Below are 12,070 nucleotides of genomic sequence, written 5' to 3' on the forward strand. Positions count from 1 at the left end.
GGGTTTGGACTCCGGAGTGCCCTGCGCCTCTCCCTTTTTCTTCCCCTCCCTGTCGTCTTCCAACCCTGATGCCAAACAACAGGTGCCATTTATCATTACACTCACTCTATTGTCCTTTTTATATTAGGGATATATTTTTCTACACCTGGCCCACTTCACTCATTTGTCATCTGACAAACTAAGAATACATTTGAATATTTAGCCCAACTTTAAAGGGTTTTTGGTAACCCCAGCCTGGTTGAATCAGTCAAAGTCATTCCAGGAAGAAAAGTGTCATCAACTACTTTTAGTGGAGGGAATTTAGGTCACACAGGTAATGGAGAAACTGATAGTGAGTTAGCCCAGAGTTAACAACAGCACACACCATTGAGCCCTGGAGTGGCAAGGGCAAATGGGGGAGGCAGTGTCACCAGAGTCCAGGGCTCAGCGTCCCCAGGCAGATGCTGGGAGCTCGACGAGCCTTTTGGGCAGAAGCTGGAGTCATAGAGAAGATGCAGTTGCTCACAAAGGACGCTGCTTGAGGCAGACAGGAAGGGTGAGAGGTGCCCTGGCTTCTCTCTTTCACCAGGACATAGTCTCCACTAGTCCCTCATGTCGGAAGAACCAAGCCAGAAGCCAGCTGACAAGGGAGCTTGAAAAATGCAGCCAGCAAGGGACAGCATCTACTCCCATACAAAGCAGAAAAGAAGTAAATTTGGACCTGAAGACAGAGAAACCAGGTCTGGCACTCCGCCCTTGGGTATATCCTCACTGTTGTCAATCAGAAGGAAGGTCTTGAACCAGATTTCCAAACAGCCAAAATGTTTTTTCCGTATTTCCTTAAAAATGAAAGGAAAAAAATCATACCACCTTTCAGTATCTACACATTATTCTCATTATTTTTTTTGCAATACCCTTGAACAGTTGGAAAGATCACTTGCTTAGGCATGAGGAGAACTATGGCTCTGGTCTAAACATTGCCATATGATGATTTTTTTTTTTGAGGTACAAAAAGCTGTAGGTATTTAAGTATACAACTTGTTTGCGTGGAGATAAGCATACACTAGTGAAACCATTATCACAATCAATGCCATAAACTTACCCATCACCTCCAAAAGTTTCCTCCAGACCCCTTTGGTTTTTTGTTTGGTTCTGTTTTTCCTTTTGTGGTGACTGTGCTTAATATAGATCTACCATCTTAGCAAATTTTTATGTCTACACTACAGCACTGTTAATCATACGTCCTATTCTGTATAGTAAATCTCCAGAACTTATTTCCCTTGCATAACTGAAACTTTGCACCATTTTACTAACATCTTCCCCTTTTCCCCTCCCCACAGCTCAGGGCAGCCACCTGGCAACTATTGTGTGCTTCTGTGAGTTTGACTATGTTTGCATGGTTTGCCTAGAGTCCACGTATAAGTGGATCATGCAGTATTTGTATTTCTGTGTCTTACTCATTCCACTTAGCATGATGTCCTCTAGATCCATCTATGTTGTTGCAAATGGTGACATACATATTTTTTTTAAGGCTGAATAATATTACTTTGTACGTATATGTCACATTTTCTATGTCCATTCATCTGTCGATGGACGTTTAGGTTGTTTCCATATCTTGACTATTGTGAACAATTCTGCAGTGAACATGGGAGTGCAGATATCTCTTCAAGATCCAGATTTAAATTCCTTTGAATAATATCCAGAGGTGGGATTGCTGGAGCAAATGGTAAAGAATTGTCATATGATTATTGTGACCTTGGTAAATTGATATGACCAATTGGCTTCCACATACTTACTTGTTAAGTGGTAATAATAATGCTTCTCTACTTTATAAGACATTTGTAAATAGAAAAGTAACATTAAAAAGCATTGATCCATTCAATGTGTAATTAATGAATTCCAAGCACCATGGTTTCTAAGGTTGGAGGGTGTCTCCAGTAAGAAGCTCTCCTGAAACCCCAATCTCCATTAGGTATAATGTTAAAGGCCTTATATATGCTTTCAAAGTCCCTGAGTTCCCCATTGTGTTGTTCAGGGTCCTCTTAGGAGACAGAAACCACATCAGTAATTGAACAGGGGAAATTAAAATGTAAAGAATCATTAGTTTGAAACAAGGGATTGATGACTAAGGGACACCTATTTCATAGCACTTATAACACATAGTATTGAGTACCCATCTTGCCATCAGTCTGGGAGTTTCTTGAGAGCAGGAACTGTGTCTCCAGTTAATATGTTTAACCCTAGAACTTGAGGTATCTCCAGACCTAAGTACAATATTTGACTCCCAGTGACTGCTGAAAGATTGTTGAGGAAATGAATGTACGGGAACTTAAAGTCCAAGGGGACATAGAGGTTCAAACTATTACAATAGGTAGCTACACATGCTTTAGAGCAGTTCCAGACAAAGATCCACGAGAGAAAGCTGGAGAGGTGGGAAGAAACATCATAGAGAGAGCAGCAGCAACACACACGAGAGGAATGAGAGAGCGATGCATATTCTGGAACCAACTGGTTATCCATATTTTCTAAAGCATGAGTGTTTTGTTGTTGTTGTTGTTTTCTTTTTGGAGAAAGATTAGCCCTAAGCTAACATCTGCCTCCAATCCTCCTCTTTTTGCTGATGAAGCCTGGCCCTGAGCTAACATCCGTTCCCATCTTCCTCTGCTTTATATGTGGGACGCCTACCACAGCATGGCTTGACAAGCGGTGCCATGTCCGCACCCGGGATCCGAACCAGCGAACCCTGGGCCGCCGAAGCAGAACATGCGCACTCAACTGCTGCACAACCAGGCTGGCCCCTAAAGCATGAGTTTTGAAGGAGAAGATAGCAGAATATGAAGTTGGCGAGAGAAGGCAGGAGCTGTGCCATGAGAAGGAGTTTGGATCTTGTCCACTATAAGGGGAGCCGTTGAAGAGTTCCGTCAGGGGCTGTGACAGGATAGGCGAGATGTGGGAACAGATCATCCTACACTCTGTGAGGGGTGCTGTGATTGACTGGGAAGGGCTGCACTTGGGAAGTAAAATTGGTTGCATTTTACGTATACAGACACAAGTATCCAATCAAAGAAAACCAGCTCCAAAACAAAAAGGCAAGAGAGAATTGTAAGTGCTTGCTGTTAGGAATTCTACATGGTTAATTCAAATATGATAAACAGTCCTGGACACAGTTCCATATTTCTTAAAAGCTGTGTGGCCAAAAGAATCAAACACTGAAAACGTACTTTTGAACTCTTTTCAAAGGAACAACCACCAAAGGATAACGGCCTGGAGCTCAAATTGACCAAAAGATAGGGTACTTCAAGTGCTTTTGGTCAGTGGGGGCTTTGAAATAAAAGCTTAAGTTCACTATATGGGAATTTCAACAAAGTCATACAAAATAGAACTTTCCTTCTATTTCCTTTACTCTTTACCCTAATTCATACGTGACACATCAAATGTACCAGAACCAATGCTATTTTAAATAAAATTTCTTTAAGTTCTTGAATTTAGCAAGTTGGCAATTCATCTAACCCGACCGAGCCTTAGTTTTCTCATCTATAAAAGCAGCACAAATGTTCTCTTTTCATGGATTACATAATATTCCTGTTAAAAGTGATTTTTCTTTAAGAAACTAATTTTGCAAAAAGTGTCTATAAAAAGCACAAGTTTTTACCTTTTATGTACTGTCAATTTGTCCTTAGTGGGTCATAATTTAATGGAATCCTAGGGTAGCATCCCCCTGTTATACAGTGGAAACAGTAGATTTTCCCACACACCATTGGTTTACTTAAGTAAAAATGGATAAATAGGGCCTATCCATGTAATAGAGAAGCATTTACTATAGAAAAAAGAGATTGAGTTTCTTGAGTATGGCATGCTGAGAAAGACAAACCCCCTCTATCTTTGGGAACTAGTCATTTATTTAGCTCTACCTAATTAAAATCAAGTTTCTAAAGCTAGAATGCCTCATAAATTTTACTATGTAACAAACATATAGCTTTATTTATTGTTTAATTAAATTAACTATAACTTGATATTTGCATTCATATCCATCATCCTTTGAAGCGTCTTGGTGCTTCCATTGATATCAAAGTTCATCTCAGTGAGCAACAATTGCCTGATCAGTAGAAAAGGTGGGAAGCGGGAACATTCAATTCCGATGGCTGATGTGAGGACTGAGACCATGCCCATGAAGTGCTTATGGTGAGCCTTGCATGTGGTATTTGAGAAATAGACAGTGGCTGCTAATACTGTTTTCATTTTAATCGTGTTCTTTTGCTGCTATTGATGAGAGCTCCTAGAACATTGTGTAGCACACAGGAGTAATTGATCAATAATTTTAAATTACCTTATCTTACTTTAAATGATGCATGATAAATGATTTATGAGTTGAAGGTGGAGAAGAGGACATTAAGACATAATACTCCACATCCTGATACACCTTCGCTAAATAAAAGTGGTTAAATTAATGTCTGTTACGACCCTCTTAAAAAGTAAATTATATGGATCACCAAGTTATGTATATATAATGGAGCAATTCAAACCACGCAGGAGTTTCAAATGGTCGCTTCCTCCTTGTCTTCTATACTTGATTTTCTTTTTGTAAGAGGAACTTCCATTTAAAGGTTGTCAATAGAACTTCTGTTTTTAGTAAAGCAGATAGAAATGTCAGTTGGAGTAAATGGTGTTCACTCAAGGAAGGACCCCAGGGTGACTCTTTACTTTTGAGAATATGAGGCAGTTAGGCATCCACACTTCTAGAGAAATATTATTAATGTGATTTTTTTTCTGAGAAAGCATCTTTTTTTGTACAGCTTAAAGACTGCTGGAGAGAAGGGTGGGAAACAATTTCTCTAGAGTCTACAGGCCTCTTGAAAGTAAAAGGAAAGAGAGAGAATGCCTGCTATATAGTAAGAGCTCAAAAGTGCGTTGAATAAACTAACAAATGAATGAATTCTGATCTTTTCTCCTATTTTTTTGAGCTTCAAGAGAACTACTTATAGACATTGTTATTGGAGTCTGGAGAAATAGTTTCTGTTATAAACTTTTGGAAAAAGAAAATTGGTACAATGTTTAGGAAAGCTGGTTTGCAGCATAGAGTAAATGCTTTTCAAATGCCTTCACCCACTACAGTTAAAGTGAACTAGTTTTGTGTGGATGGACACTGTCACTGCGAAAAACTAGAAATACAGGAAAAATACTTTTTGAAAAGAAAATCTATTTGAAGACAGCTATTTGAACTATTGAAGCCCAAAGTCCATACAGGTGACCACAATGCTTGGCATTACCTTTCACCTTAACGGATCCTCCATTTCTCAAGAACAGTTGACAGGCTAATAAGCAGAGGAGAGCTTCCAGCGTCCTTATGGGGCTGTGACAGGAGAGTCCTGGAACACATCTAAAGTTAAAGAAAAAATGCCATTCAGTTGGAATTCCAAGTGGCTATGCCCAGGACAAGGGTCCAGACTTCATGAAGACTGAATCCCAAGCTCCAAGAGGAGGCTAAGAAGACACGATGAGGAAATGTAATGTGCTATCCTGGATGGGATAGCGGGACAGAAAAAGACAGCAGGTAAAAGTTGAAGGTATCAGTATTGGTTTATTACTTGTAACAAACTACCATACTAATTTAAGATATTAATAATAGAGGAAACTGTGTGTGGGGTATATGGAAAGTCTATGTACTATCTTCTCAATTTCTGTTAATCTAACATTGTTTTTAAAATATCAATAAAAAACAAAGACATTACATTATATATAAATAGATGAAATACTCTAATTAAAAACAGAAATTGTCACACTGGGGTCCGGCCCCGTGGCCGAGTGGTTAGGTTCACATGCTCTGTCTCGGTGGTCCAGGGTTTTGCCGGTTCAGATCCTGGGCACGAACATGGCACCACTCATCAGGCCACGCTGAGGGGGGGTCCCACACAGCACAACCAGAAAGACTAAAACTAGAATACACAACCATGTACTAGGGGGACTTGGGGAGAAGAAGAAGGGAAAAAAAGGAGAAGATTGGCAACAGATGTTAGCTCAGGAACCAAGCTTTAAAAAAAAAAAAGAAAAGAAAAAAAACTGTCATAATGCATCAAAAAAATTAAAAACAAACAAAAATCCCCAAAACTTTGTGTAACATAAAAGAGACACATTGTAAATACAAAGACATAAAGAAATTGGAATTAAATGAATGTAAAGAAGTATGCCATGAAAACACTAATCAAAAGAAGGCTGACAAATATTAATATCAGAATAAGACAGTTAAAATTTGTCTTTTTAAATATCAAAAATTTTAAATACTATTTTAAGATGTGAAAATAATGATATTTAATGGGAAAAGCTATAAGAGAGGAAGAGAGACATTTTATTATTTAAGAACTGTCAACCCATTAGGATTATATAGAACTTCTAATTGATTTTTTCCTCTAATAACATAGCTCCAAATGCATAGAGCAAATATTGACAAATTTAAGAGAAAAAGACAAATGTTCAATTATTGTGGAAATTTTGTCACACCCTTCTTAGTCACTGACAGAACAAGGCAATGACAAAATCAGAGAAAAAATTGGAAAGGACATTGAAGATTAAAAGTAGAATTTAAAAATTCTAACCTGTTTGACCTAGTACACAGAACACTGCACCTGACAACTACAGGATACTTTGATACACACACGAAACTGAAATCATATAAACTATATTCTGATCATGTAGAATTAAGCTTGAGATGAATAACAAGAAGATAACTAAAATTTCTTTTTAAATTTTGAAAGTAAACAAAAACGTTTCTAAATTAACCATAGGTCAATGAAGAAATCACAATGAAAATTATAAGATATTTTGAACTGAATGAAAATGTAAATAAAACTAGTGAAAGCTTGTGGGATGAGGCTACAATTATAGTTAGAAGGACACTTCTCAGCTTGAATATATATATTATTTGTTTTAAAAAGTTAAAAATAGATGGGATAGATATGCTTCTTAAGATACTAGAATAACGTCAAATTAGCCCAAACACAGTAGAAGAAAGAAAATAATAAAATGAGCAGAAATAAATTTTAAAAAATAATAAATATACAGTGCATAGAATCAATAGAGTCAGAACTCAATTGGTTGAAACAATAAGTCAAAACAAAATCAACAATTCCCTAGCAAGACTGATCAAGAGAAAAAGAGAAAAAAGCACAAATCACCAATATTAGAATAAAGATAGGATAGATCCAGCAGCTATTAAAACAAGAAGTTATTGGGGACAACTTTACCCCGTTATTTGAAAATTTAGGTAAAACTGACAAATTCAGTGAAAAACACAACTTACCAGGACTAACCCAAGAAGAAATAGAAAACTAGTTCATGTGATCATTCATATTAGTTGTAGAAAAATTTTGATAAAATTAATGTCTAATCATTATTTGAACAAACCAAAACAAAACCTTAAGCAAACTAGAAATAGAAGTAAACTTTGCTAATCAAATAAAGGAAATTAAAAAAAAAAAACTACAGCAAGAAAGTGCACTTAGTGGTAACGCATTGAAAACTTCACTCCTGACATCAAGAGCCAGGCAATGGAAGACTACTTTTATTCAACATCCTTCTGGAGGTGGTAGCCAGTGCAATAAGGCGAGAAAAGTAATAAGACTGGAAAATCAGTAATGAAACTACTATTATTCACACCATATTTGCATATATCCATTGAATATGTAGAAAATCTTTTAAAAAAACTATAAGGCATTAGAGCTAAGTAGTGAACTCAGCAATTTCATTGGCTACAAAGTTAATAAATGAAAGTCTACTGCATTTCTATGTAAGAGCAACAACTAGAAAATGAAATTTAAATACCATTTGCAAATATGTGTACACAATTATATACATACCATGTCTATATATACAATTATATGTGCGTGTATGTGTTTCCTAAGATCTCCATAAAGAAATTATAAAAGATCTAAATAAATCAAGGACTATAACATGTACAGATTCTCCTTAAATTGATCTTGAGTTTTGACACGATTCCTAGCAGAAGTAGGGGTGTGTGTTTCAGTTGATGACATGCAAGTCTTCCATGTTACTGTTACTAAAGCGTAAGCGGAAATGAGAACAGCTGTGATGATCAAGACAATCTTAGGAAAGATTTTATGTACGGTAGACATAAATTTTTAAATATGGCTTTCATCGTTTCTAAAAATCTGCAAGAATGAGGAGAGTATTCACTAGCCAGAAGCCAGGTGCCCATCTCACTCTCAGTCCCTAACTCATCAATTTTGTGGGTTCGTTTTCATAACCGAGTACAGGAGGAGATAGCTCCCCCACCATTTTTCCAGGTATAGTTTTAGGATTCAGAGGGGAGGAAGGTTCTTGTACTTATTAGTAAATAAATTTCTTACTAGTAATTAGTATATTATTGGTAATTTGTATATAGTATCACTATATGGTATAGAATACTATAACAGAGTAGGCATCCACGATAAACGAGGGAAAGTCTTAGGAATCTTAAAATGAGTGATTTTCCATTTCCCGTCAATAGACCTGGAGTTATTTTTCGGCTCCCACACAGTTTTTCAGGATTCACTTATGGTCTTCAGTAAGTCCATTGTGGATGCCACAGGGTAACTCCCCTTTTCTCTGCTGGGCTGAAGTTGCCCCTGTGTGGTAAAAATTTCTAGATTTGTTGGATTTCAAGTGATATCTGCTATTCGCAGAGGAAGCAGGTTTATCTTGCTTTTGTTTGCAGTTTTAATTTCGCTGTGGCTTGTTGGTGGATTTTTGCATCACAGAGAGCACTAATTTGCAATGAGTTCCCTGTTTCCCACAAGAGCCAACAAGAGCACGCACAGGGCAGAGCCTATCTTGAGAATGAAGCAGTTTTTTTCCCTGAAATTCCTCTGTGTAGACCCAGGGTCCCACCAGATTGCCATAGAGCCCAGTGTGGGCCTGGCAGCACATATTTAGGCTGAGAAGGACTTGGAATAGAAGTGAGCCTTTGAGAAGACAGCAATGTGTGGAGACGGATGCTGATGCTAGAAAGAGCAGCTGAAGTTATCATGAGCTAAAGTCACGGTTATTTAACCTGCACTCCACACCTTTATTAGGACAATGGAAAGACCTCAGGCTAGTTAGGACCTTTTTTAAATGACATTTTATGCTAACAGATATTTTAATCTGGAAGCTAGTTGATGGCTGTTAGGTCAAATCTTATAATTGCAAGAGGAAAGTGGTTCCTTTTCTGAATTCAAGTTAAACGCATTATCTAATTATCCTCTCTACTAACAAAAAGCTGCAACTCTCCCCCCCCCCACCCCCGAGTTGATACATACTTAAAAGTATAAATGTTGTTCTTTTAATTCTAGATATTTAAACCCTGTGGAAGATAACAAAATGCTTAGAAGATAGTTAGAATTATTTCCAAGTGGATTTTGTGTATTTTATATGCCTTTACCGGATTGGAGGGGTCAATGAAAATACTCCATAACCAATCTATAAATGAAAATTTGGGTGAGTTTGTTCTGAGCCAAAATGTGAGGACCATAGTCTGGGGCCTTCCTTCCCAAAGGAAGAAAGGGCACCAAAGAAGTGGGGTATACAGAGTGGTTATATATCCCCAAAGAGGATGTTTCACATATGATTGAAATGTCCCTTTTACAATAGTCATAAGGCTACTCTGTCTTATGGACACAGCAGGTAGTGGGTCTGCAGTCTGGGTGGACACAGCAGGGTGCCAGGTCTGTTGTCTCAAGCTGGTTGGTCACAGGGTGAGCGCAACAATCAGTTCCTAGCCTAAGGAAAGATGCTTATCCTCAAGGAAATGCCAATGTGGGGGCAGGTTGCACCTTTATCTTAAGGGCATTTGTTCTTGCCATAGGAGATGTTTAAAGCAGATAGACAATGCATGCTCAATGGCCATGTCAGGCCCTTTATGAAAAACAAAGTTAGGCTGAATTAGGTTTATACCAAATGGCTTCCTCATATACTCCAATATATCCTACTGCTTGCCATTTCTATTTGTCAGAGGTCACAATGTATACAATCATTCCACTGATGTTCCCAGTGAGTTAGAAAAATATGTTTTCTAGGTGACAGATTTATAGTCATAGTTTCTTTATTTTTCATTGACGCAATACGTGAATCAATAACACCAACATATTTTGAATAGCAAGACCAAAAAGATCACATTTGTCTTCTATTCACCTTCATTTACAGGCCTGTATGCTAGTGTTTTCTCCCTGTGTGAATCATTAGGGACCCATGACGTTTAGATTTACTGTGTATAAATGATCTCTGTCAGTGTTCTTTTGATACCCAGTTGTCTCAACTTGATCAGTAGAAGCTCACCTCAAATGGGGAATTATGTATCCTTTTGATATGATGCTGTGAAAAGCTATTTATTTGTGAAAGCTATCCTGCTTTCTGGCACAACAGGCTTTATAGGCTCACATTTTTTTAAAAGATTAAGATAACGTTAGTTTTTAACATTATACACATTTCAGATGTACATCATTGTATTTTGACTTCTGTATAGATTTCATCATGTTCACCACCAAACGGCTAGTTGCCATCTGTGACCATGCAAACCGGCTCCTTTATCCCTTTCACCCTCCCCTTGCCTCCTTCCTCTCTGGTAACCACCAATCTATTTTCTGTATCTATACGTTTGTTTGTTTGTCTTCCACTAATGAGTGAAATCCTACGGTATTTGACTTTCTCCATCTGACTTATTTCACTTAGCAGAATACCCTCCATGTCCGACCATATTGTTGCAAGTGGCAAAATTTCATCTTTTTTATGGCTAAACAGTATTCCATTGTGTATGTATATCACATCTTCTTTATGCATTCATCCATCTATGGGCACTTAGGTTGTTTCCAAGTCTTGGCTATTGTGAATAATGCTGCAATGAACATAGGGATGCATATAGCTTTTCAAATTAGTGTTTTCATGTTCTTTGGATAAATATCCAGAAGTGGAATAGGTAGATCATATGGTAGTTCTATTTTTAATTTTTTGAGGAATCTCTATACTGTTTTCCATGGTGACTGCACCAATTTACATTCCCAGCCAGCAAGCTATTATTAAAAAGACAAGAAATAACAAAAGATGGAGAGGATGTGAAGAAAAGGGAACTCTCATATACAGGCTCACTTTTTTCTTTTTATGGTGAGGAAGATTAGCCCTGAACTAACATCCATTGCCAATCCTCCTCTTTTTCCTGAGGAAGATTGGCCCTGAGCTAACACCTGTACCCATCTTCCTCTATTTTATATGTGGGACACCTGCCACAGTGTGGTTTGATAAGTGGTGCGTAGGTCTGCGCCTGGGATCTGAACTGGCAAACTCTGGACTACCAAAGCACAGCGTGTGAACCTGACCACTACACCACTGGGCTGGCCCCTACAGGCTCACTTTTTACCTTTCAATCCAAAAGTGGAATCAGCTACTTCTGCAAGGAACCTGGTTTCTCATGGTGGGAAAATAGCATTGGAGACAAGAATGTAAGCGCTGCTGTGAATGATAGGGAGAGAGAGGAAAGCATTCTCCTGGGCTATGTCTTTGGGAAGAGCTAAAAAGGATTTTCTCTGAATTTCCTTTGTAAAGCAGTGATTTGGTTTTTATATTTCCAATTCAATTCTAATAGTACACTGTCCATACTCTCATTTTTGATTGAAAAATTATACTTCCTTTTCTTGTATAGTAAACATCTTGAAAATGAAATAAACATCACTGCCTTTATACTTTACTGAGAACATAAGAAAACCATTCCAAAGTAGCAATTCAACATTAATGCAAAAGTATAACTACTGAATAAGTTCATTTTGGGGGGAGTTCTTTTTGTTTATATTGTATTTTGTTATAGATTTGCAATCAGATTATTTTGTTCTAGAATAATGGTTCTTAAACTTTATTGTGCATCAGAATTATGTGGAAGGTTTGCTCAAAAAAAACAACAGTAGACAGTTGGGCCTCGCCCCCTGAATTTCTGACTCCTTAAGTTTGGGGTGGGGCCGAAAATTTGCAGTTCTAATAAATTTTCTAATGCTGCCACTGGGCCAGGGACCATGCTTTGAAAATCACTGTTATAGAATCAACTAAAAGTTCTCACTGTGTTGCAGGTATTTATCTG

At 37.7% G+C, this 12,070-nt stretch overlaps 1 long non-coding RNA gene across 1 annotated transcript in view; it reads right to left on the minus strand.

The window, feature by feature from the left end:
• Positions 1-273: 273 nt before the first annotated feature.
• LOC139082381 (uncharacterized) overlaps positions 274-12,070 on the minus strand; it is an 84,656-nt gene continuing 72,859 nt past the window's right edge. The window contains exons 4-5 of the long non-coding RNA XR_011538310.1: positions 5,247-5,356; positions 274-818 (exon numbers count right to left, since the gene is read on the minus strand). This is a non-coding gene — a long non-coding RNA (uncharacterized lncRNA). The remainder of the gene's footprint in view (positions 819-5,246; positions 5,357-12,070) is intronic.

Source organism: Equus przewalskii, chromosome 3 (assembly GCF_037783145.1).
Source record: "Equus przewalskii isolate Varuska chromosome 3, EquPr2, whole genome shotgun sequence".
NCBI lineage: Eukaryota > Metazoa > Chordata > Mammalia > Perissodactyla > Equidae > Equus > Equus przewalskii.